The following is a 25464-nucleotide window of genomic DNA, read 5'->3' as shown; positions in this document are numbered from 1 at the left end:
AATCAGGAGGAATTTTTTCCTTATCTTGGACTTCCTTCTTGGCTTTTTTGTGAATATCCGTATGCTCTGATGGCTCCACTTGCGGCTGGAGGCAGAGGACACGGGTTTGACCCTGGGAAGCAGAAGAGCAGGACGCAGAAAGGCTTCTCACCAAAGTGAAGTAAAAGACAACACACCTCGATACTGTTCAAAATATGAAAAACTTCGAAAATCTGAAAAACATTATTTTCCTGTCCCTGGGAAAAAATGCACACATTCAATTACAAATTTTGCATACAATTTCAAGGCATTTCTATAATGCCTCATGTCCGTTTACAAACACTGATTTCAGGGCCTCCGGCTTTAACACTCTACACACACACAAGAATAAACTTCTGAAAATTAAAACTATCATGGGAAAGTGAATAGAAATATATACTTTTTAAATATACCAACCCACTTAAAGGCTCAGATTTTGCAATGTCTTCCCAGACTCAGCACTCAACCCGTTAATGCCGTGCGTTGCTCTTCCTCCACTTAAGGAACCGTCATCAACGATACCTTTCATTTTTCCAGGTGGCATACCCACTGAAGCAAGACTGAGAAAAGAGAAAAGGAAAAAAGAAACCACAGCACATTTAAGATTATGGGCTTGATAAACTGTTTTCTTAGCCAGACAAAGTGTGAAATTCTTTTCATGGTTTTCAGTCTAAGTAATTTGATCAGATCACCATTCAGCATGTCGCCCAGAGCTACTCTGTTACTTTGAGTGCTTCTGTGAAAATGTTTCCTCCCATCCACTTCTTCTCCACTGATGGAACGAGAAGATTAACAGGATTAACTGTCTCTCATTTGTTCCTTTTTTATTTGGCAAGACTCTATTAGCCCAGGTATGGGAAAAGCTTTCTTAGATTTTCTTAAATGTTTTATTTTATTGTTCTACTTTTAATAGGTTAGGATTTTTTTCCTACCCACTTCCATCCCTTTGTAAAGTCTTTGTATCTCAACAACATAAAAGATCATGTTTTAAACTTTTTCATCTCTAACTTGTTCAATGCTCAAGAAAAGGCCACCCAGGGACCAGGCCTGTGGTGTAGTGGTTAAGTTCACACACTCCACTTGGGGGACCCAGGGTTCGCAAGTTCAGATACAGGTGCAGACCAACACATCATTCATCAAGCCATGTTGTGGCAGGTCCCACATATACAGAAAGATTGGCATGGATGTTAGCTCAGGGCCAGTCTTCCTCACTGAAAAAAAAAGAAAGAAAGAAAAGCCCATCTGACTACATTTATTAGCATTTGCTTTCATTCCCTACAATGGTAAATCATGGAACCTAGGATTATGATTGCTGAAAGATGCACCCTTAATTAAGAAAATATATTTTCCTCTTGTTCTGGGTTTTCTACTGCAAGTCCAAAATTAATTTGTTTTGTACTGTTTACTTAAGCTATTGATTTGCAGAGAAGGGAGAGAAATAGAGAGAGAGGAAGAAAACCAAAACGGAATAATTAAGTACTTGCTATGTTTCAAGGGATATGCAAGAAAATGTCATTTTCTTCTAGTTTTATCTTCATGTCAATTCTGATATAGGGATTTGTAATCCAAATGGCCTCTACCTTGACTAGCCTACTAGTGAAATAGTTATTGATGACGTTATTGCTCAGATTCAGCAGGCTCATAGCACCAGCTCCATTACCATATACTCATACCCTACTCTCCCTATTCTCTTAGCCCTCAATGGTACCCAGTTTGTAGCTTCAGGGCATCTTGGGAAACTCAGCTTCAGGCCTGTTGAGTTGAGCACCTTCTCCAAGCTATTTGAGGACAAGATCTGAATCCCATTCAGCTGCTGGGGCCCTCCCTGAGAAGGGGACTCTCCACTCAGGATTTGGACTCCTGGCTTCCAAAGATGTGAAACACTTCAGCTTGAAAACCACTGCATCACCTTTAGATTTCACTGTGTCACATCCTCCTAGTCCCTCCCTCAACTCTCTGTTGCTTTTTATCTTCCAAACCAGAACTTTTTGTGTGTGTTTGTGAGGAAGATTGGCCCTGAGCTAATATCTGTTGCCAATCTTCCTCTTTTTGCTTGAGGACTATTGTTGCTGAGCTAACATTTGTGCCAATCTTCCTCTATTTTATACGTGGGATGCCACCACAATGTGGCTTGATGAGTGGTCCTAGGTCCACACCCGGGATCCAAACCTGCAAACCCCAGGCTGCTGAACTTAACAAACTTAACAAGGTCACGGGGCAGGCCCCCGGAAAATTTTTTGAGAATGAAATAGCACATTATTAATGATTACATGAAGACAACAGGTGTAAATTGAGACTGCCCCAAGCAAACCAGGACAGTGTTTGTCCTAGACTGCTTCCCCACTAGTTCAGAAAGATTTGGGGAAAGCAGTTTTGTTTCCTTTCTTCTTTTTCTTTTGGGATGAGTGTGTTGTTCCTTTTCTAATGTCAAAAGTTAGACAATTTACTCAATGTTCTGCCTTCCTTCTTCTATAATTTAAGAATTTAATGCTATAAACATATATATGTTTAGATATATAATGTTGTAATTATTTTTGAGTCTTGTTATATTGTCCTCATATGTAGTTAATTATTGTGAATATCCAACAAAAGCTTGAGAAATGTGACCATTCTCTAATTTTTGGAAAAAAAAGTTCTAAATATGTGCACAATTAAAATATTGAACTCAGTCATACAATTAATGAGAGAGTTCTGTTAAAATATTTTACTAAGGTAATGAATTTATCAACTTTTTCCTATAATACCCTCATTTTTTAGCCTTAAATATTTGTGGCTATGACATTAGGTGCTTATAGCTTTAGAATAGTTTTATTTTTTCTTGGTGAATTGAACGGTTATACTGACTTTCTTCAACCCTAATCGTGCTTTTTTGCCTTTCAGTATATTTTGTCCGATACTTACATAGCTACACTGTATTTCTTTTGATTTATACCTGCTAATATATTATTTTCCACACACTTTTCTGTGTCCTTAGGTTTAGTGTGCATCTTGTAAAGAATGTATATAGTTGAATATCTTTACGTAATCCAGAAAACTCTCTTACAACTTGTGAGTTAAGCCATACATTGTGATTATGGAAAAATTTTTAATTATGTTTGTGTTCATATTTTAGTTTCCTATAATTGTGCTGCTTTTTCTGAGTTTCTTTGTTTCTTCTTCCCTTGCCTTCCCTTGTATTATTTTAATTCCACTTTTTCTCCACCATTTGTGAAATTGTCAAATCTGTGTTAACACGCATACTTATCCAAAATATAAGGATATCTTTATCCTCGTCCAGATCAATGCAGTTGCCTTGGAGCACTAACTCTAATCATTCCTTCCCGTTTTATGTATCATGGTGTTCTCTCCTTTCTTTTTTCAAACAGTACACCGTTATGTTATTGTTTTACATCTTCTCGTTTGTTTGGATTTCTTCACATTTAACACTTTATTTGCTTAATATTGTTTTTCTTCCTGAAATATCTTCTTTAGAAATTCCTTTAGTGAATGCCTTGTGTTTCTGTGAAGGTGCCTTTATTTCAGTGTTATCTCTTGAGTTTTACTTACCTGGGTATATGATCATACTTTGACGGTTGTTTTCTCTCACCACTTTGAAGATATAATTATACTATATTATTTCTTCTACTGTCATGCTGCAAAAGTCGTTCATTCTAATTGTCATTTCTTTGTAGATAAATTCTCTTTTCTTTATATCTTCTTTCAAATCTTTCATTGTCTTAGGTGTTTTGCAGTTTTATTGTGAAGTATCTAGGCACGAATATCTTTCTTATTCCTATCTGGGATTCAGTAAATCTGAGGATTAGTGGCTTTAATTATGGATAAATTCTATCCACTAACTTTACAAATAATGTTTGTAACCTCCTCTATTCTCTCTTTCAGGAAACACTATCAAACATTCGTTAGACTTTCAAATCTTCCTATCTCTTAACTTCTCTGCACAGTTGCATCTCTTTTTTCCACATTCTCTGCAATCTCTTCAGAGATATCACCCAATTTTCTCTTTAGCTGTTTCTAGTCAGCTTAATCAAATATTGAGTTTTTAATTTCAATAGTTTTATTTTTTATTTATCAAGGTTCTATTTGGTTCCTTTGCAAATCTACTCATAATTTTTATTAGTCTTTTATCCCTGCATCACTTTTTCTACTCCATATTTTATCTCTTTTTAAAGTTATTTTATCTATGTGCATATTGTACAATAGCTTAATTCCTTGTTGAGCTTATTCTGTTGTTTATAGTTTCTACTGGCTTTAGTTATGGTTGCTCCTCTGGTCACGTGTTGTCTGTATAATTCAGGATTATGAACATGCAGCTGACTGACTTTAATCAGTAGTGATCTTTGCGCCCCTAGAATGAGGATGTTTTCTTCCAGAGAGTCCTGCTTGCTTATATTGAATGGCCCAGGGCATTGCCAACTTAAGTGTCATTTAAATTAATTCTTGGTTTGGCCGTGCAATTATGGCAATTATCCAAAGGAGGAAGAAATTTTCATTAATATATTAATTTTCCACTTTGTGCCAAGACTAAGGCAGACAAGTTTCCCTACTGTCTCCCTTTTCCAGGGGTCACTTCTTTTTTCCCTGCCCACTTCTTCCTAAGTATGTAACACATCTTTAAGTGGGGGAATCCAAGTTCTTATCTTCGTCTTCTATAGGGTCAAGGCCTTGTCTTCTATCTCTGTGTGGCCTATCCAGGACAGCTAAAGAATCAAGCCTTGCTTAACACTCTGTTTTCAGTTCTATCTTAATTTTTGACCTCTGGGACAATCTCATACCGTATTATGTATTTACTCATTTGCTTACTCACATACTTAGGGAACTGCACTATGTCCTTACAATTATGTTTCTGCATTTTATCCAATATCTCTAGATATTCAATATGGAAAGTGTCTTCAGAACATTTACTCTTACCACATTGTCAGAAACAGAGCTCTGAAATATAATATTTGCCATGGGGTTAGTTCTCTATGTTCTAGAAATTTCCTTTACCTTTCCAAATCTTTTACTTGAGAAATCATCAAGATCTAGAAGGGAAGATTTTAGAGTTAAAACTAAAGGCCCTTCTCAGTTGTCATGAGGAGTCATAATCCTTGATCTTTAATAAAAACTTGAGAAATAGGAAGAGGACAGAAACTGGGTGAGTTAATGATTATCTGTCTTTGAGAAGAGAATCAGATACCAACCTGAAGAAACTAGAGTCTTCAGATTGTGAATTGGACAATATGCAGTATTTAGGGCAACTTTTATGAACCCTTAGTTCGATTCCTTTTCTCTACTGCCTTTTTGTTCTTACTGCTTTTTTGTTGTTGTTCTGAGTACACCTCCAGGTGGAAGACTCTTTCTACACCTAAATGAACTTGCCCCACCACCAATATTTTATCTTACTCAGTGGCTTGTCTAGTTTCTGGAAATGAGATTCTATTTAACCGTATTGAAAAAGTTGGTCTGTGTGCTGTTCCCCCTTCACACTTTCATCTTCCTTCCACTGACTGACATAGTTCTTATTTCCGTAGTCTAGCAATGGCACTGGGCCACTCATTTCCAGGGTAAAGCAAGAAGTAAATGGTCATTATTCCTAGATCAGGAATTTTAAGAACGATAAGACATACTGTGCCAGCTCCAAGAATAGATATGTAGCTAAAATTACTTCCAGACTCATTACAGCCAAGACAATGTAATACTATCATATATGTGTATACATGTGTTGTTGATAGCTTTTTAATTCATGCATCTATTTCTAATATTAGGTTCTCAGAGGAAAGCGTTCCATTCATTCTTCAACAGCTCCTGTTGGAGCTTTATCAGAGTTGCAAATTCTGTAGTTCAGTTCTCCACAAAAATTAGCTCTGCTCTGGGGTAGATAGAAGATACGAGTTTAAAAGGTCGTAGAATTGAGCCCATGTACTGAAACGTACCATGCACCTTAGCAAGAGGAGTGTAAGCATTAAGACAAACCACATCCCACTTGCAGGGAGATGGAATCAAATCTATCAGGAAGAGATTCCTCCCACTTGCACCAGACAGCTCAGGAGAGCCTCCCAAAGGCTAGCAAAGATAAGGGTGAGCAATCCATTTTTACTCCTACAAAAATAAGAGAGTAAGAGAAAGAAAAGCAAATAATTCTGAATGTACTTAAAATCCTGATTTCTCAAAGGCAAAACATTTTAAAACTTTTCTCAGGATTATCCAGCATTATGATTCTAACTTTAGCATCCCTCAAGCCAGAAAAGGAGCCTTTCAGAGTGTATTCTAAGAAATCTATCAGCTCTAACGATAGACATCCATTAACTTTGCTGTTAAGTGTGTCTTCAGGAGGATAGCATTGACCACGGTGTGGCACATCGGCACCTATCAGGGAGTTTCTCCTAGGCCAAAGGAGAGCATTTCTAAAACAATCTACACCAGCAAATACGCCTACAGCTCTCTGACGTGACCTGAGATGAATTGGAGCTAATGTCTAAAATAGTCAAAGAGGAATTTGTAAGAACATGCACAGCAAAAAGGAAATACAATGAGGAATTTTTTAACTTCTCTGAGGAACTCGTTTGAGTTGAGAACGTTTTGAACTGCCTTAGACGCCTCAAGAATGAATTTTCCTCCCTTTTTTCCCAATAGCAGATTGAAACTAGCTTATAATCAGTTTTAAATTGCAAACACAGACGGAAATTTCCCAACACCTAGTTTGATTTATTGACTATTCAGCCAAAAAATCTTTACCAAGATTAGCAAGGTGCCATGTAAAACAACATTTGAAAGTGTTCATCCAAGCCCTTTTGAAATTTAAGTTTATTATGTTTCTCCAACCCTGAAGGACAACGTCAGCCAGGCTGGCAGATTCTATAATGAGTACATTTTGGGGGAAATGGTTACGTGACAAATCAATCTGTTGAATTTGGTGGTGGAGGTCTAGAAAACAGTTCTTCAAATAAACATCAATACCTACCATTTTTACACATAGCAACTACTTCATGGGTGGGAACTAAGCAGAGTCTGCTGTAATATGATGTTGATTTAGATATTTTTAAACGGAAAAAAATTCTTTGAAAATATGACTTTCTTCTTCAGGGAACTTTATTAACTGCACAGCCATGTAGATCCAGGGTTTACCTCATTTTGTCTTCAAAAAGGTCTACCATCTTCTACCCTAAGACTATAGACTGCAAGTTCATTCGCTAAACCAACCAAATTTTACGCCTGAGCATTACCTGATATTTGTCCTACATTAAAAATGCTCCTCTCTCAAAATCAAAGATTTACTCTTCTCACTAGCTCCCACCCTTAAAATCTCTTGTACGAGTCTTCGCATGAAAACAACTCACTATCATGAAGACCTCCAGTCCACTGACCTTTCACTTCTATTATCCCCTCTTTTCTTCCCTTCTTCTTTGTGGTATTTCTTTTCTTCTTCAGGTTGGAATTCATGGCCAACCATTACAGTCAATCTCTAAAAACACACTCACTCTCTCTCTTTGTCCCTCCATCACAGTCACTTGGAAAATAAAAAGTAGCCATTAATCTAATAACCATCTGAGTTCTCCGTGTCCACGCTCCTACAGCTGACAATTGCTGAATAAAACTACATAAAAGGTGATTCAACATCAGCCAAGAGTCCAAATTGATTTCTCAATAGCATCAATAAATTCTCTCTCCCTCTCTTCTCTCTCTCTCTCTCTCTCTCTCTCATCTCTGTGATACATCTTTGGTATTTAGAAAAGTATGTATGTTTCGTTCTAGTGGTTACATTTATAACAATGCTTCAACAAGGTTTCGGTAGTGATGAAACTTACTTTCCTCCTTGGAAAGACTGTCTCCTATCTTTTTCCTCACTCCTCAAACTCTACGCTTTCTTGTTTCTGCTGTGCCCTTTACCTAATACTTCACTGAGACAATCCTCAGACAGATGCCCCTGTCTCCTGCTTTTTTACCCACACCTTATTTCTTTCCTTTGGTGAAGATAGAGGAAGTATGCTTTTCCCCAGCCAATGAAGAATCTACCATCTCAGCCTTTCAAGGATTTTCCTAGAGTGAATCCTCTCTCCTAAATTCTCAGTCTCTCTCAATACTGAATCTTTTTCTTCACGCAAGCAAGCTCTAGTATGTATCATTAAATAAAATAAAAATAAAGAAACCTTCTTGATTTTTGTCTTTCTCCAGATGCTTGCACATTTCTCTGCCCCTTTCAAGTGCCATAAGTTTATATTGCCTGCTCATTATCCCTGATCTACAATTTCCAATTACTACTCAACTCATTCCAGTCTGGATTTTTCCCTTACCACTCTCCTGAAACTGATTGCATAACGTCGTAAATTACCTACCTGCTGCCAAATGCAATAGGTATTCCTCATTCTGCTACATACAAGTAGTAACTAAAATGGTTCACTACTCCTTGGTACCTGAAAGCTTTTCCTCTCAAGGCTTTCCCTGTACCATCTGGTATGGACTGAATGTGTCCCCTCTAAATCAGTATGTTGAAGCCCAACCACCAGTGTGCCTCTATTTGGAGTTGGTGATTCTAAGGGAGTAATTAAAGTTAAATGAGGTCATAAGGGTTGGGTCCTGATTTGATAGCATTAGTGTCCTTATAAGAAGATACACCAGAGCTCTCTCTCTCTCTCTCTTTGTGTGCACAGAGGAAAGGCCATGTGAGGATGAAGTAGGCATCTGGGAGCAAGAAGAGAGCCCTCACCAAAAGCTGACCATGATGCCACCTTGCTCTTGGACTTCCAGCCTCCATAACTGTGTGAAAGAGACCTTCTGTTGTTTAAGTCCCGCAGTCTGTGGTACTTTGTTATGGCAGCCTTAGTGGTCTAAGACACCATCTTCCCCAGATTTTCCTTCAACTCTTTCACTGTTCATTTACAGTTCAAGCTGTCTACCCTAGAGTTAATACGGAAATTTCTTATAGCTAAATCTTTATCTTTATATCCTCTGCCAAAGCAATCTCAAGCTTTTCCATAGTTTTAACTACCGTCTGAATGATGATGACTCCCAAATTGTATGTCCTGTTTAAATTTCTTCTGAAATTTCTAGAATTTCATATCCAACTGATTATTGACTGAGAAAAGAAAACGTTGAAAGATCTCACTGGCTCTTAAAGCATCTGCCCAGAAGTGACAAACTTCTGTTCCCATCCCATTCATCAAGGCAGGTCACCTGGCCATGTGTGACTTTAGGTGTGCTTGGAAGAAGAGAGAAGATCAAAATTTGTCATCCTCCCCAGTCACTACTATAACCCCAAAACCTATTTCTCCTCCATATGGCTGAGATATCCTCTATACCTCAGCACTTACACCACCATACACTCAGTAGCCAAAAGCTTGTGGGCATGCTTGCTTTTCTTCCTTTCCTCATGCCCCACACACAATCCTTCGTTAATTATATACATTCTTCTTTTAACAAATATGTAGAATGCATCTTGTGCCACATCCATGCCACCAACCTAGTCCAGATCACTTGCATCTCTTACTTGAACTAATACAATGTCATTAGAACTTACCACCTCATCTCTTTCTCTTTCCCTGCATTTTCTACTTTGCCGTTTTCCAATCTATTTTCCGTATTTCAGGTAGAATGATATATTATGAATGAAAAAAGAAAGTCAACCATATCAGTAGCTCCCATCACCATCTCCAACATGTCTTGATCTACTCTTGTCACTCACTGTTCTCCAGGCTGGCTGGCTTCACACATGCTTTGCCATCTTCCTGGCATGCTTGCCTTTGACTATTCACCTGTCTGTATCCTTCTCATCCTTGAACATCAGCTTAAATATTATTCTCTCAGGCAAGATTTTCCCAGTAACCTTATTTTAGCAATGACTCACATACCTGTCCCCCACTTGATTTCCATTACAGAACACTGTTCCTGATACTTTCATAAATTTGCAATTGCATATGCATTTACATTTGCTAATCTGTTATTTTTCTCCCCCCAGGTGACAGGATTTCTGTCTTTCTTATTCTCTAGTATATCCCTGGTACTTAACACAGTGCCTTAATAAATGTTTGCTCAGTGAATAAATGACAAATACCAAGCCTACGAAGCTCAGGTCAATGTTTACTTGAGCAAAAGGCAGACTTTAAATATGCCTTTCTGCCTCTCTTACTGCTTTGCTCACAATGTATGTTCAGTGAGTAGAATAGACCTTGTCTACAATGTGTACACAGTAAATATTTGTTGAGTCATAAATGTGGTGAAATGTATCAGAAACAAATATCAGATTATTTGCAGATTTTTTTGGCCTTTGGCTTTGTGAATAGGAATCATTTATGGATCATGCTCAGTGCTTTTACCCTAGACTCTGGTTACTGACATCTGAACATCATGTTCTCTTTAACTCCCTGCTGAGAGTCCAACCTGAAAAGAAGACCTTCTTACAGAGCAGTTAAAATTTCCAGTTGGAGAATTCAGGATAATACTCTGGCTCCTTTCTTTCAAACTTGACTCTTAATTTGATACTACTTTTGAATGTGTGTACACTGACCCCACTACAAAGAAAATAAAACTGTCCTATCAAATTTGAGGGGTCAAAATACATAACAAATCCTGGTACCTAATTAATTACAAATAAAAATCATTAAACATCAAGTATGCTAATAATAAAATTATAGGTAGACATTCCCAATTTTAAGCACATAATAAATAATGATTCCGTTTAATAAGATAACATTTTTTTGCTTTGGTGTTAATTTTTCAACTATTTGCAAAGTAACATTGAGATATTTAGTGGGGCCATGAGGAGAATCAGCTTACATGTGTTTTGAAGTGTTTTCAAGCTAAAACTATTTTATCCATGCCATATAGACTAAAATCTTTGGACCTTGCCACCTATTTAGCTATTCACTAAAGCAAATTGAAAATAAGCATTTAAGCAGGATCCTGGCCTAGTTAGAAGACTAGTTATCAGATCATCTCAAACAAATATGGGATGATTTTCTAACTAGGCTGTGTCCTTGGTGAGTTCCTCAGCTTCCATGAAGACAGAGCAATTATGCTCATGCCCCAATTTCTGCCAAGGCAGCATGGAAATGTACAAATGTGACCTATGAGCCTTCAGAATTCAGTCAAGAAAAGTTTTTATTCAAGACAGTTTTCTCAGAGGATATCTGGTCTATTCATTCTTCCAGATATTTCTTAACAAAAAAGGCAGTGGATCGACAAAGGATCAGTAAAGATCTCGGAACCTCACTGACACCATGATAGCCCTCTGCAGAATTGCTTTTGAGTTGCTTCTGCTGTGACCTCATCAGTCTGTATGGGGGTCCACTCAAAGAAGAGCCCAATGAAGCACAGTGAGCGAGAAGTCAAACAGGAACTCGTCAAGTATGGTGCTAATTACATCACAATGTTTTATTATTTCTTTAATGAAAGAAACCCCAGGAGATATTTCTATAGTTTTAAAGATCTTGACAGGGCCGGCCCAGTGGCACAGCGGTTAAGTGCACATGTTCTGCTTCAGTGGCCCAGGGGTGGGGTTCGCAGGTTCGGATCCCAGGTGTGGACATGGCACCACTTGGCAAGCCATGCTGTGGTAGGCATCCCACGTATAAAGTAGAGGAAGATGGGCATGGATGTTAGCTCAGGGCCAGTCTTCCTCAGCAAAAAGAGGAGGATTGGCAGCAGATGTTAGCTCAGGGCTAATCTTCCTGAAAAAAAAAAAAGATCTTGAGCAAATTTTTAAATTTTGGTTTATTTTTCTGTCTTCTTTTCCTCATTTTCAATTTATATTTCTGTTTCTTTGTCATATACAAGGCATTATAAATATATTTTGGAATAAAAATATGGACGCACAGACACACATACACATACATATATCCATGTACATATGTGCATTTATACAACATATATTACATATATATTCCACCTATAAAATATATGGCCAACCCCTCTAGCAAGTCTGTCTAATCAGATTATCGGGTTTTTTTGAGGATAGTGTCTTAAACCAAAGGAATAAATCTTCAGTGATGCAATTTTACACTAGTGGAAAGCGTGGGGGAGATAGTAGTGAGTAGGAATAAAAATATCCCGGTGACACTCAAATTCCAACAAGTAGCAGTTGCCTATCCTATCTAATCAGTGGACCATTCTAATGTGCACAAAACTTTCAAAATCGATTTCGGCCCAGATTTAAGGCAGAGAATTGGAGCTCAGCCTTCCCACCTTGATTCTCTTATTGACTCACCCTGGGCCATCATTAAGCTATTTAGTAGCTTTCTTTTCCTGTATTGCTTCCTCCTTTATCTGTACTTCATAGGCAGGAACAGACCACCCAGGAGATCTCTTGGTTTCTTAAATTAATCTATTCATTATTTTTTAAGGAACACTTGTTTCGCAGGCAGCACTCTGCAGGCATTGGGGAATATTAACAAGTCCAAGGCAGAGTCCTTCTCCCTCTGTCCAGCCAGTAGTAACAGGCTCACGCTCACTGCTCTGTGGCTGACACATAAGTAAACGTAAAGGAGTTAAGAAGCAAAGGCTCATTTTCTTAGGGGAAGGGGAGTCTGAGTTCACATTGCAAAGAAGGAAACTTGGCCCCTGAGAGGTAGAGTGAATTTGGCATGAAAAACCGGTGAGGAATTTCTGGGGAGTGCAGGTTGAGGAAACAGTATAAATAAAAGATTTCAACTGCAAGCATTTTATGCAGAAAATGCATAGATAAATTTGAGAAGCAGTATGCCTGATAATCATAATGACAAGAATAACAGTAAGCACTTACATTCATAGGTATCAGCTAAGTAAATCTTCACAAGCCCATGATTTCAGTGTTATCAGGAGTCCCATTTGACACATGAGGTCACTGGGGTCCAGAGAATTTAAAATAATTTTGCCAAGGTCACACAACCAAACCAATCATTGTGACCCCAGAGGCCACCTGACAAAGGCTGACATCTCAGGCCTGCTGTGCACTACCTGTGTGGCCTTAGGTGAGTTATTTGGCCTCTCTAGAGTTCAGTTATCTCATCTGTAAAATGGGGTAATATGGAACTATTCATACAATTAAGAAATATTTACACAGTTATCAAATATTCCTCAGTAAGAGCTTGCTCCATGTTACTTGCTGCTGTTATTATTTTCATCGTAGTTGTACTTGCTGTTGTAAATAACATAGTGTTCTTCTAGTTAGAAATGTAAGCTGAGACTGGAAATGGAGATTCATAGGGCCTTGAATAGAAATAACAGGACCTTCAATGTCTGGTATCACCCATACAAAAGTAGATATTGGTGTCTGTAAGATACCCGAGGACCAGAATATGACTTTAGACTTCTTTGTGTCACAAAGTCTGATGGAGAATTGAACACAGTGGATGCATTCTAGATGTTGAATGAACAAATGGCTTCGCTCATACTCCCTCCTCTCATAATGCATATTGGAATGTCCAGGGGTTGTCCTGGAGCCTAGTGAGATAATTGAATGTTGCCTATGGCTCTCCGCTCAGTGCAACATGGAATCAGAGAACTTGTGGGGCTATAGAAGGATACAAGGAGGAGTGAGGGATTGAAAACTCCTCCTTAGTCACCTGGGGCATTAGCTATGGGGAAACTGCCAAATTCACGATGCTTGGAGGGAAGCTCAGACAAATATCACTCAAGAGTGGTTTTGCCTCTCCTCCCTGCAGAGCTGTCATCTGTCAGATACTTTTGCTGGTAGGATTAAGCCCTATTGGAAGAGTCATTCTGAAGAGACTCAGAGCTGCCAGCCTCATTCCCTGAGGATTTGAGATCTCACTACAATCAATGGGCTCACTTGGCCTCCTGTGTCTCTACTAGTGATTCTTAAACTAGTCTCTTATAAACCTTACCCTTTGTTGAGATTTTCAAAAAGTAAAAACTTTAAAATAATAAAATGTAAACACTTGAAAAAATTCACATGTAATACACTTCTAGATAAAATTGTAGGAGGAATAAAGGTAAATCCTAGGCAGAGTTTTACATGACAAAACTATACTAGTTTTTTGCGAAATACAGTAAAAATAAATCTAGGTCCAGTGCCTTTATCATAGCCCAAATTGTTTCTACAAAATCCATCTTTGATTAAATACAGAGCCCTCTCGAAGAATTTCCAGGACTGAAATGGAGGCAAAAGGAAGAAGGCAGCTCAATGCTATGAGACACAGGACAGAAAAGCAATGATGTTGTAATCAGAATCATTTGCTAACACTTGAACTCCTAGCAGCTTCTTTAAACTCACGCCTCTTCACCATCATGGTGTGTTCAATACTTTTGCACGCTTAGAAGCATAAACCACTAATTTCCATGACCCTGTCATTACAGGGAGCTGAGGATAGAGATGACTAGTGAGGTGGTAACAAAAGCCATTTGGAAAAACGATGGCTTTTAGGGTAGTGTGATGTCAGGCTAAGAAGTTCTGCAGAGTAGAGGACATCAATGCTTTAAGGAATCATATGTGTTCATTAGGAAGAAACCACTTGCTGAATTTTAGCCTTTTCTTCTTAAAAACACATTACCACTTATAATAGTTTGAGACAGGTTTTTTTAATGCATATGCTACTTTTAAGAAGTGGCATTTATTCCTTTAGGTCACTCTATTAGACAATTTATGAATCTCTTTGTAAGAAGCAGTGCTTTATATGATTTCCAACATTTGTGTTTTGGTTCGTAGGAAAACATACATCAATTTTTAGGGCATGATGCATTTCATCCAGTCAGTCAATCAGTCACTATTTCAAGAAATGTGTGCGTGTGTGTGCGTGCGCGTTCGTGCTCGCATTAGGTGCTGACTTGTAAGGGTTAGCAAAATGGGCCACAGCTCTCTGCTCTAGACTTTTACATTCTAATGAGTAAGACGAGTATTATAAGATAATAACAAAAATGACTGCAACTGTGATGATTACTACAAACCGGACATGTGTGGTTCTATTATAACGTCTAACGGGGGGGTTGTAGGGATTCTCATTTAGACACGGATGGAGTAGAAACTATTTTAATAGTTAATGATAGCCTCAGTTCAGGATACATGTCAAGGATAACGAGAAAGAATTATAGCCTCATTTAGAATCGGAAGTCTAAAACTGTATGAAACATTCCCTGATAATAAACAAAAAAACAGTTCCCTTTGGCTTCTAAAATCTCTTTTTAGAAACACACACACAAACCTTTACTCTCTGCATAGTTATCCTCTTATGTCAGTGCTGAAAAATCAGACCCTGGTTATTATAATAGCTAAAACTTCAGTTTATCAGAACAACGTGCAATCTAAAATGGATACAGAAGACCTAATAAATGTCCACCATTAGGTCCAAAGACTCTTTTTTTATTTTTAGTGAAAACTACAAGCAAGTCCTAAATTTGGTGTTTTGCCTGCTTGTCCAAATCTGGTCCTCTCCACCAAAAATCATAAAAGATCTGACAGAGAAATAAAGTAAAAACATAAAACATCATTCTAATAACTTTGCTCAAAGAAAATAATTTCTCTGTTCATCAGTAGGATGATAACAGAATTCCTTTCCATTTTTCTTGTGGACATCACCAATGAAGATATACATTCCTAAATGACCATTTTAAAAGCCTGTCCTAGAAATAAAAGCCAGACGCTGTGTACAGAAAAAAAAAAAAAATCCCCTGTTGCTGAAATCACTTTCATGTTATGACACATTTCAGCATCTGGATTTATGGAGCTGTCCAAATTCCCATAATAATCATGGGATAATGAATCCCTTTGGCCAGGTAGCTGCAGGCTCTAAAATGGATTATTTGTTTTTAGGAGAAAAAAATGAGTGGACACAGACTCAGTATTAATGGCTAGTTTAATCCACTCCTTGTTTTTCTTTCTTTTATTAAAATGTTCTGTGATTGTATCGGCAGTACTCATAGTTTTTATACCAAGTGATAAAACTCAAAATAAAATGGCACATTTGTGTCTTTGCCAAGGAAACATTGAAAAAAGTATAAGCTTTGTTTTAAAACCAATCCCTTTAGGATGTATTTTCTAAAACTAAAATGCATTCGTCTTACGCTGAAATGCATATCCTAAGTGTAATTCGTTTTCTTCAACCATTTACACAAAAGGGAGTTTGTAGTGAACAAATCAAGCACATTGGGCCCCTTTTCAGCCTTCTGGAGACTCAGTCTTAATAGGAGAGTTACTAGTGGCTACTTTATTTGTTTATAAGATTTTAATCTTATATGGATCACTTATCCAAACACATACCTTGTTCCTTCTGGCAGAATGTGGAATTTTCTGCCATTTGGAAATGGCATAAACTAAAACTCTACTCTGCAGAACACTGCTCACCTTTAGAGCTGGATGGAACAGTGGAAGTTGTTAACCCTCTTTATTTTATATATAGTAATAGTAACACACACTTATCTAGTGTTTATGATGTGTGAGGCACATAGGTTAAAACATTTAAATCTTACCGCAAACCAAGAAGATGGGTCTTTCGTCTTCCCCATTTCACAGATGGAAGAACTGAAGCCTAGAGGCTATAATGAATTGCCATGGGCACAAAGCTGGGGCCTGACAAAGGCAGGAAGAACACAGGCCCCCGACTCCTAGTGGAGGGAATCCAAGGGAGTTGTGAGAACTCAATCCACGCTCCCATGCAGCCACTGCAAATAGCTCGTGCCAGCATTTTGTATTTCTTTAATTTTCTGATCCATTCTAACCAGAGATATTCCAAAAACTTCAGAGGAAAAAGAAAATGCTTTCCTTCCTCCCCCAGCACTGTGTAGGTCTTGTTTTTATCGTGTATAGTACTGGAAAATTAGCTCAGGGCCCCAAATGCTTCTAAGAAACTACAACGCTCTGAATCATACTTTAATTGCAAATTTAAAGAAATCTCTTACATCCTACAAACAGAAAATGTGTCCGAAAACTTGAGCAACATTTCAAAACAGTGATTTAAACAGATATAACTATATTGTGATGTTAATATACCCAGAGTCAAGAAGAAATATATTTCATCCTGAGGTCTACGCACAATTGGCCCAGTCATGACTATTCTTCGCTTTCTATTTCTCCAACGCACAGCAGCCTCCCCATTGCCCCATCTCTGATTGCTGTACCTGAGGTTGATTTGTTGGCCTCGTTTGTTTCATAGCAGCCGAGAGCTGTGCTGCATTGCAGGCAATTGGCTTCCAGACGTCCTCAGAGAATTTCTTTCCTGCCCTGTTTGCAGTCACCCTGTTCATCCCATAATAGAGCTCTGCCATCTATCCTGTGCACATTTCCAGCTCGGCAAAAACTGAATTACATGAGGTATAGCTTCAAAGTTGTACTCATTCAATGTTACAAATGGTTCTTGGCTGACATTGATGAAACTCCTCAAATGTCTGATGGGACATTGGTGACAAAGATAAATCTCCTAGGCATGTGTGCAAGCAGGCGTTTGTCTGAGTTGCAAAGAAGCAAGTAAGTTTGAAACTTTAGCATATAGGTCACCTCTAGATGAACATTTATTTCAACCGTTATCAACATTTAATTCTTTTTCATTTAAATAATGACAATTGTCTATGTTATTTGCTTAAGCAAATGCCAATTGCCATGATGATATAATAATGTTTACTTATTAAATGAGATAGTATGTAGAATATTTGAAAACATCTGTTATGTCAGAGTTACTTCTCTGAGATCCTTCAGTGCCCTAGTATAAATGTATTATAATTTTAAATATATTGTAATCATTGTTTCACTTCTCTCTCTCCCTCATTAGGTCATAAGTTCTAAAAGACAAAACAAATGAACAGACAGATAAGTAAATGAATGAATAAAGGGACAAATGCATTGTCTCACTCATCCCACTTATGCTGAAGCTTAAAGAAAACTACAAATAATATGAGCTGCCATTGTTAGTATTATTATTATTACTCTCTCTTACCCAACATCTAGTCAATTACCAGGACCTCCTAATTTTACCACCTAATATTATAGGTGAAACATATTACCTCTTCCCTCACTATGCTGCTGAAATCCAAGCCTTCTTCACTCGGACTACAACTCCAGTGTTTTCCCTTTGAAATTCAGCTTTCACAAAACCACCAGCAATATTCATTTTTCAAAATGCAAATCCAGTGAGGCATGCCCCTCTATGGACTTCATCAGTTGCCCCCAGAAGGCACACAAGGACCTCCCCAGCCTGACCCAACCTGTTCATCTAGCCTCATCTACTGCTTCCCCTTGAATGATTTAGGCTCTAACAGCAAGGTCTACTCACTCGCACAGGTCGTGGTTCTTGGCTCTGTGTCTTTGCCATTGTGCTCTCTTCCTCTAAGCCTTAACCTATTCCTCAGCTTCAAGTCATGGCTCAGCTTTCCTCCTCCAGAGAGTCCTGCGGCCCTCTTTGGATGCCCCTCCAGATGGGGGGCCTTTCATCCTGGTGCACCCGGCACCTTAGCACCCATACCACATGGTTCCATTTGCTGGAGACGTTGCCGTGGCTAGTTCCAATTCTTTGATGAAACAATTTGCCTCTTGAGCACGGATATTTCTCATTCATCTTTATCCCCTTGACTTGACAAAGTGCCTGACTCACGGGAAACACAGAATGAACGGAGACTGAGCCCAGCCAAACCTTGTGGAACAAGCTGCCCTGTCCCTGTTCAGCCAGATTAAAAACCGCTTTCTCCAGAACAACACTTCACAGTGTTCAACCTTGTAACGAAGTGTAACTTTTTGTTTGTAAATCTAAAAATAATGAAAATCAAATTACTCTTCCTCATTTTGAATTTGTCTAGTTGCAGTAAGTAACAAACTGCATGGAGGGTATTTAACCACCTTCCATTTCATGAGAAGTCATTGATTTTTCCCGGAAGTTGTACAGGTAATAATTTCCTAACCAAAGCTGACTATATAATTGGTCTGTCTTTGCTTCAGTAGGAAAAAAAAAACCCCAATTAAATTGTTATTTTCAAACTTTTTTCACTGTAGGTATTTCAGTCCTCCACACATGTTTAAAATTAAACATATTTATTACCTCATAGCTCAGCTTATTAATAGTAAAAAATGTAAAATCTCCAAAATCAGAAAATTGGTAACCCATCCAAAGTTTGCCTTCCATTTTTGGCCAGGAAAATTGATCCTCATAGTCAGAAGGAAAATTCATGTGTGTTCTTGCTATTGAGGACATTTCTGCTTCATCCTAAATCTTGCCTTAGTCACAAAGGTTGAATTGAAATAAAAATTATGTGGCACTTTGATAAGAATTGCAATGATAAACTATTGGCCAGAACTGATGCCAAAAGCAGACTTTCCCCACAGATAAGGGAGAAAGTCAAATTCAAACCTTCTAGCCTTTTGTGTCTCACATACAATAGGTATGTATTGCATAGAAATCGACAGCCTAACAATAGACTATAATCACTCTATCACATAAATCTCTAAATGGATCCTTAGACTTTGAATTAAAGGGAGTCATTGAGTATCAAAAAATGGGTGGTGGCTCTAAAACATAAAATAAGGAAATGACAGGAAGAGTCATTTATTAAATCTGACCTAGACATAGAGGGGGACACCAGAACAATCAATGAATGATGACTGCACTCAGGCCTTTGTGACAGGCCATTGAGACCTAAAATGAAAAACTGAATTATTACTAAATAAAAGGATCTGCTTTCATTGTTGAATTTTTTTTTCACATATTTAAGACAATTTGGTTATATCTGGGGTTGTATTTGAAGGTCAAAGAATAAAAATGAAGGGTTTTGCCTATTGCAAGGATCCCCCTTGGCTCTGGAGAATAGATATCTCCTGGATTTAGAAGTTTAGCTCTCTTGTTCAGCCTTGTATGAGAGTAGACATTCTAAGAAGTACAGAGAGCCAGAGGATGGAGATATATATATTATAGACATATATGAATTTGGCCCACATGATTATGGAAGCTCAGAAGCCCCATCGTCTGCTGTCTGTAAGCTAGAGACACAGGGAATCCAATAATGTAGCTCCAGCAGAAGTCTGAAAGCTTGAGGACCAGGGAAGCCAAGGATTTAAACCCCAGTCCAAGGGCAGGCAAAGATGGATGTCCCAGCTCCAGCAGTCAGGCAGAGAGCAAGTTCTCGTTACTCCACTTTTTGTTCTATTCCCACCTTCAGCTGATTGGATGAGGGCCGCTCACATTGGGGAGGGCAGTCTGCGTCACTCAGGCTACTGATTCAGATGTTAATCTCATCCAAAACTACCCTCCCTGACACACCTAGGATAACGTTTAACCAAATATCTGGGCACCCTGTGGCCCAGTCAAGTCAACACATGAAATTAACCATCACACCATGAGAACTTGGCTATATTCTCCCTGAACTGTCTTGAGGACGCCACTGGTGAGCTTCCTGTCCCCTAAAATACTCATTACTGCTTAATTTCTCTCTCTCCAACCAAGCTCTTTTATAAGCTTTTCTTCACTAGCCCTGAAAATGAACCATTATCTTTTCCTGTGAGAAAGAAGAATAAAACAACATGTATCTAATGTCTAAACATACCTTGGTCAGAGCAGTGTTGTTCTGAGTCTCTCCTCCATTGTGGAGACAGCTCAAAGAGGAAGGAATCACATTCCACGAGTTGGTTCATTTTACCTGACAACACACAATACACTGTTCTCTTCTGTATAATATAGCACAATATCTAATGTAACAAAATGCATGTTATATTACTCAACAACCACCAGCTTGCTCTATTGGTGTTTCTCAAAAATTCTTGTTTTTCGCTTTTAGTTATGTTACATTTATTCACATATCTTTTTCTGATTAGATCAATTGTAATGCACATTATTAAAAATTCAATAAGTAAGAAATTTTAAAGGAAAAGAATTTAATAGTAAAATATTGGTAACCCTCTCATTGTCATTACCTGCACTTAATTTGAAATTGGAATGTCTCAAATGAATATGCAGTTGTGTCTCACTCATTAAATAAATGGTATTGCTTCTAAGAATGGTTCTAGGTCACAGGAAGCACTTTTACTGAGGATCTCTTTTTTTCTCATTTTCCAGGTATTTATGAGAGGTCTGAAAAGGATTTATCTTTTCACCAACTTTCATTTAATTCTTCCATCTTATCGTTGTGTAAATATGATTATAACTGCTTTCTCATAGGCTACTCTTCTCTCCTAAGTGAAAGACTAATAAAGAGGGAAAGATTCAATAAGTAAAAGAATTTTTAGATGTATACTTATCAAAGGTGTCAAATATTTCTGATTTAAGCCATTTTCCTTTTCAGCTTTCCCCTTAATTAGAAATAAAATCTTTCCCAGATAAAGAAATGGTGCAGGTTACTTGATATGTTTTCAACACTGGCCAGATGAAGTGAGGAGTGTCTCTCTCACAGCTTGGCCTCTTCAACTACAAACAATTGGTTGGAATCATTTATTTAAGCTTAAAACCAGAAGAAAGCTCTGGATCCGTTGACATTGCCTGTGGAGTTCCTGTACTAGAAGCACTTAGAGTTAGACTGAAACTATTAAAGATCTAATGAAACTTTGGGGATAGAGTAACAACTTGATTATATTACTGAAGGTGTGTGGAATTGCAGTTTTGACCCCCTTTCAAATTTTCCCAATTTTACTATCCTGAGTTGGAGGTATGCACCATCATATCAATATGCAACTCATTTTAAATACTTGTCTTTTGAACAACACAAAAGTCTTCGGCAGTTATTATTTTGCTCTCTTGTCTGTATTCCTACAGCACATTCTGTAACCTGGACAACAGCACGTGGCCATCGATAGCACAATCCTGTATGTATGTGTCACTAAATTAGGACCTTCTTAACTCCGGCAATCCTCTTTCTATTTACAGTGTTAAACCTAGAGCCTAGCGATTTTTACCTTTCTGATAAATATTTATTGAATAAGTAAATGTACACCAAAAATGGAAATACATTTTCCTCATGAGAATTCTTCAATTTCTCTCTGACCAGTTACACGAGACCCTTCTTTTCAAGAACTGTATGTATTAGCATTGAAACATTAATATACTTGAGTTTTAAGAGCATACAATATTCTAACTTAAGTGTTTAATCTCTATATCTAGTGAAAAAATAAGAATCTATTATAAAAGGCTTTTATTTTGAGCAAAAAAAAAAAAAAAACCCCACAAGACTTTTGTCAAAATGTCTTTTCAAGCTCTTGTTTAAAGTCCACACTTAAAGCAACAATATTGAAAGAACTTCTTTATTCTCTATTAAGAAGTAGCATAATTATGAGTGTTCTTGGTTAACACAATTATGAGCATGTTCTGCTTCCTTAAACAACCAACTTCAGTTTTTCCTTCTACAGCTAAATTATAGATAACATCATTCTGAGATGCGTTTAAAAACCGTCCCGTCTTTTCTGACTCCGAAACAGACATTACTATTCACTCTTGGTCATCCGCCTTGAAACAGATCTCAGTGCATCAGTACCAGACAAGCAAGATAACAGCTGAAAGCTCCAGACCACCTGCAAATATCAGCTGTCTCATGCCTAGAACAAGTCACTCAGGATTCCAAAGCTCCCCGAGGGCAAATGAAGCCCAGATCATGTGGGTATTGTGAAAGGAGGGAAATTTTTTATTTGACTATTTTGTCTTACTTGTAATTAGTTTATATTCCTTAACAGTTTCTTGCTTTAGTTTTGAGACGATAGGATGGTCTTTTCTCAATTCTTTCCATTGCTTAGGTTCTTCGTTTTTAAAAAATATTACCACTAAACAATATTCCTCTAAAGAAAGAGTTTTGCATGTAGAGGGATAAAGCCTGAATCAAAAATAAGTCTGTTAGTCTCAGGGAAAGTGCTCAGCAAATGCTAACCGAAAGAAGTAAACGCTGGCTATTGCATCTGCTCAGAACAGCACTCTTCTTCTGAGCCATATATTTCCCCCCTTATTTAACCATGTGTTGCGGTTGGGGCTTGCATTGTTAAAACCTCCTCCTTCCTGGACACTGATATAGGGACCACGGGCCTCTGGTCCCTCTTGGCTGATGACAGGACCCATCTCCCTGGCAAGAGTTTATTGGTTCAGGGATAGACATGACGTAATCTCAGCCAATCAACCTTCCCCTATGACTTTTGAACGTAGAAACAGAATTAGGAGCTCCATCTGTCTGGTGACAGAGTTGGCAAATGTCAAGTGTCCATGCTTCTGCTTAGCCCAGAGGAGATTCAGTCTGAGAAAAGAGCCAACATGCAGAAAGCAGCCAAAGGAGAGATGGAAAGCGAATCCTCCTGTGTTCCTGACCCTGGTGTCATCAGAGACTGAGGTTCTGACACATTTATTTTAATCCTATTAGCCCATACTTCCCCATTTTTGCCTAAACTAGTTCAATTTTGATTTGCACCAATTTACTAATTCACTGAATAATGACAACAATGATATATATTAGACAACGATGTCTCTTAGACAGCTTCTAGTCTCATTTTATTGATCATCTATAACCTCACGTTTATATAACATCTATGTTTAACTTACTTGCAAAGGTACTTACTCTTCCATCCATCACCCAAAACAAGAGAAAACTACTCCTTCCCTATTGAACGAGATTTCTTCATTCCAACTAAAAAGCAAAAAAGGAAAAGCATATGTATACTGTTTTGGTGTTTTGGGTTTTTTTTACTTATCTTTCTTCATTGTGGAGCTGCCAGCAGTTTCTCCTGATTTTTTTCTTGTCAGATTCCCACAGCAAATATTCACTTAAGTAACACATTGTGAAACAAATATTTATAAACCTCAGTCTTTTCCAGTCCTTTTATTTTCTACTGGAAGAATGAGTTTACGAGCAATGACCTTGAAGTCTTCCAGAAACTTCAACCCCAACAACAATAGCTCCAACAGTAACTCGATATTTGTGCAATGCTAATTTATTGTACTTTTACTTAAAAATGTCATCCTCTGAAAAGCAAACATCTTTTCCTGAGTCAAAAGTTATGGAAAAGAGAAACTGTGTTTTGTTATTAAGAAATGGAAAGGTGATTGATCATAGCGAGGCAAAAATCTTTTCCCTATCCAGGTAGATTTCCCCAGAGAGCCTTCATTTAAAGTTCTGTAGTCATGTTTTCAAATTTCCAATGATTCAAAATGAGTTCTCACAGCATTGACAGAAGTTGGCAAATCTTACTTGCTATTTCGCTGCCATGTTATCCATTAATCTAGTACTGGAGAAAGTGGAGAGAAGACACCACTCAATTTGGCTTCCTTCCTAAGCAAGCTCTTCCACTAGGCAGCATATCTGGATCTTTGATTTCTATTCACACACAGAAAAACAGAGACAGTAAGGCAAGAGATAGTTTCCAGAGAAACTTAAAGCTCTCTTTACTTAAGCTACTTGTCCTTGGTGTATTACCAAGGAGAAACAACATGCAATTGAAATTTTGTCTCGCAGCTGCAAAAACCATGCAAATAAAGTATGAAAACAAAAGTCCAAACTGTAGGCTATTAACGTTTTTAAGATAATGGCACCTGAGCATATATACAGTGAGTTTTCAAATATGTGTGGCACCTTCTTGGCAATTACACACCTTAGAACACATTTTCATTTACTTTCCATTGGTGTTTTTAAAGAATATGCCAATAAATCACCGCTGCCAAAAAAGTTTCCAGCTCAAAAACCCGTGCCTCCCATTATTGCTTCAAATTTCCCATCTCAGTGTTACTGTGTACATCATACCAAAGGCTACCTGATGGTCAGGTGAATTCCAAATAGAATTGAAAATAGATTTTAATGGCCGACTGTCACATGCGTGTGTGTGTATCTCAACTGGAAAAAGATCTATTAAATATTTATGAATATCATTTTTTTGGTCTCCAAACAGCACAGTTCAAATCAAACAGCCATCACATGAAAGACAGTGCCATCACAGGCAACTTCCTACTACTGTTGAGGTTCCCAGACTCTTTTCAAGTGTGCCTTGAACAGCTGGGAATGGTTACAGGCCTTTCAGAATGGCATTTGCAGCAAACTTTCCGGCAATCTGTCATGGTTTTGGTATTCTCAATGACCTTTTAAGTCCTTGCAGGGGAACCTGCTAAATGATGTTTACCAACCTAGGGCTTGCAATCTGTAAATATGCTTTTTTAATGCACAATGTGTTTCAACAGTTAAAAGAAAAAGTATCATAACATTAGTTGCATAAAGATTGTGTTGTTTTAGTGGTGTTCTTTTATTTGATTTGCTTTGCTCTCTTTTAATGATGACTTCCTTTCATTTGAGAGGGACCCAATAATATAACTGCGTGTGACACTTACAGAGAGCAACCATGTTTTTCCTTCCAATAAATGTTTTGACTTGTTAAGTTCTACCTCAGAGTAATATGCAAAATTTCAAGTTCTCTCCCCTGCTGCTTAATCAGTGAGAAAGTTCCCTGCACTGGCTGAGATCTGCATTGCTTCCAAATTATGCAGGCTGGGGTTCTGGCTGGGATGGGAGGACAGGCAAGGATCCCTGTCTCCTAATTGCTAATGGCTGCAATTTGCCTCTGCTGCATTTTCATGCACAGTTACAGTCGAAGTCCCCATTTTTGTTTCAGTA

The sequence above is a fragment of the Equus caballus genome, chromosome 17, assembly GCF_041296265.1.
Source record: "Equus caballus isolate H_3958 breed thoroughbred chromosome 17, TB-T2T, whole genome shotgun sequence".
NCBI lineage: Eukaryota > Metazoa > Chordata > Mammalia > Perissodactyla > Equidae > Equus > Equus caballus.
The sequence above is the reverse complement of the archived record's forward strand: the minus strand, read 5'-3'. Positions refer to the sequence as shown.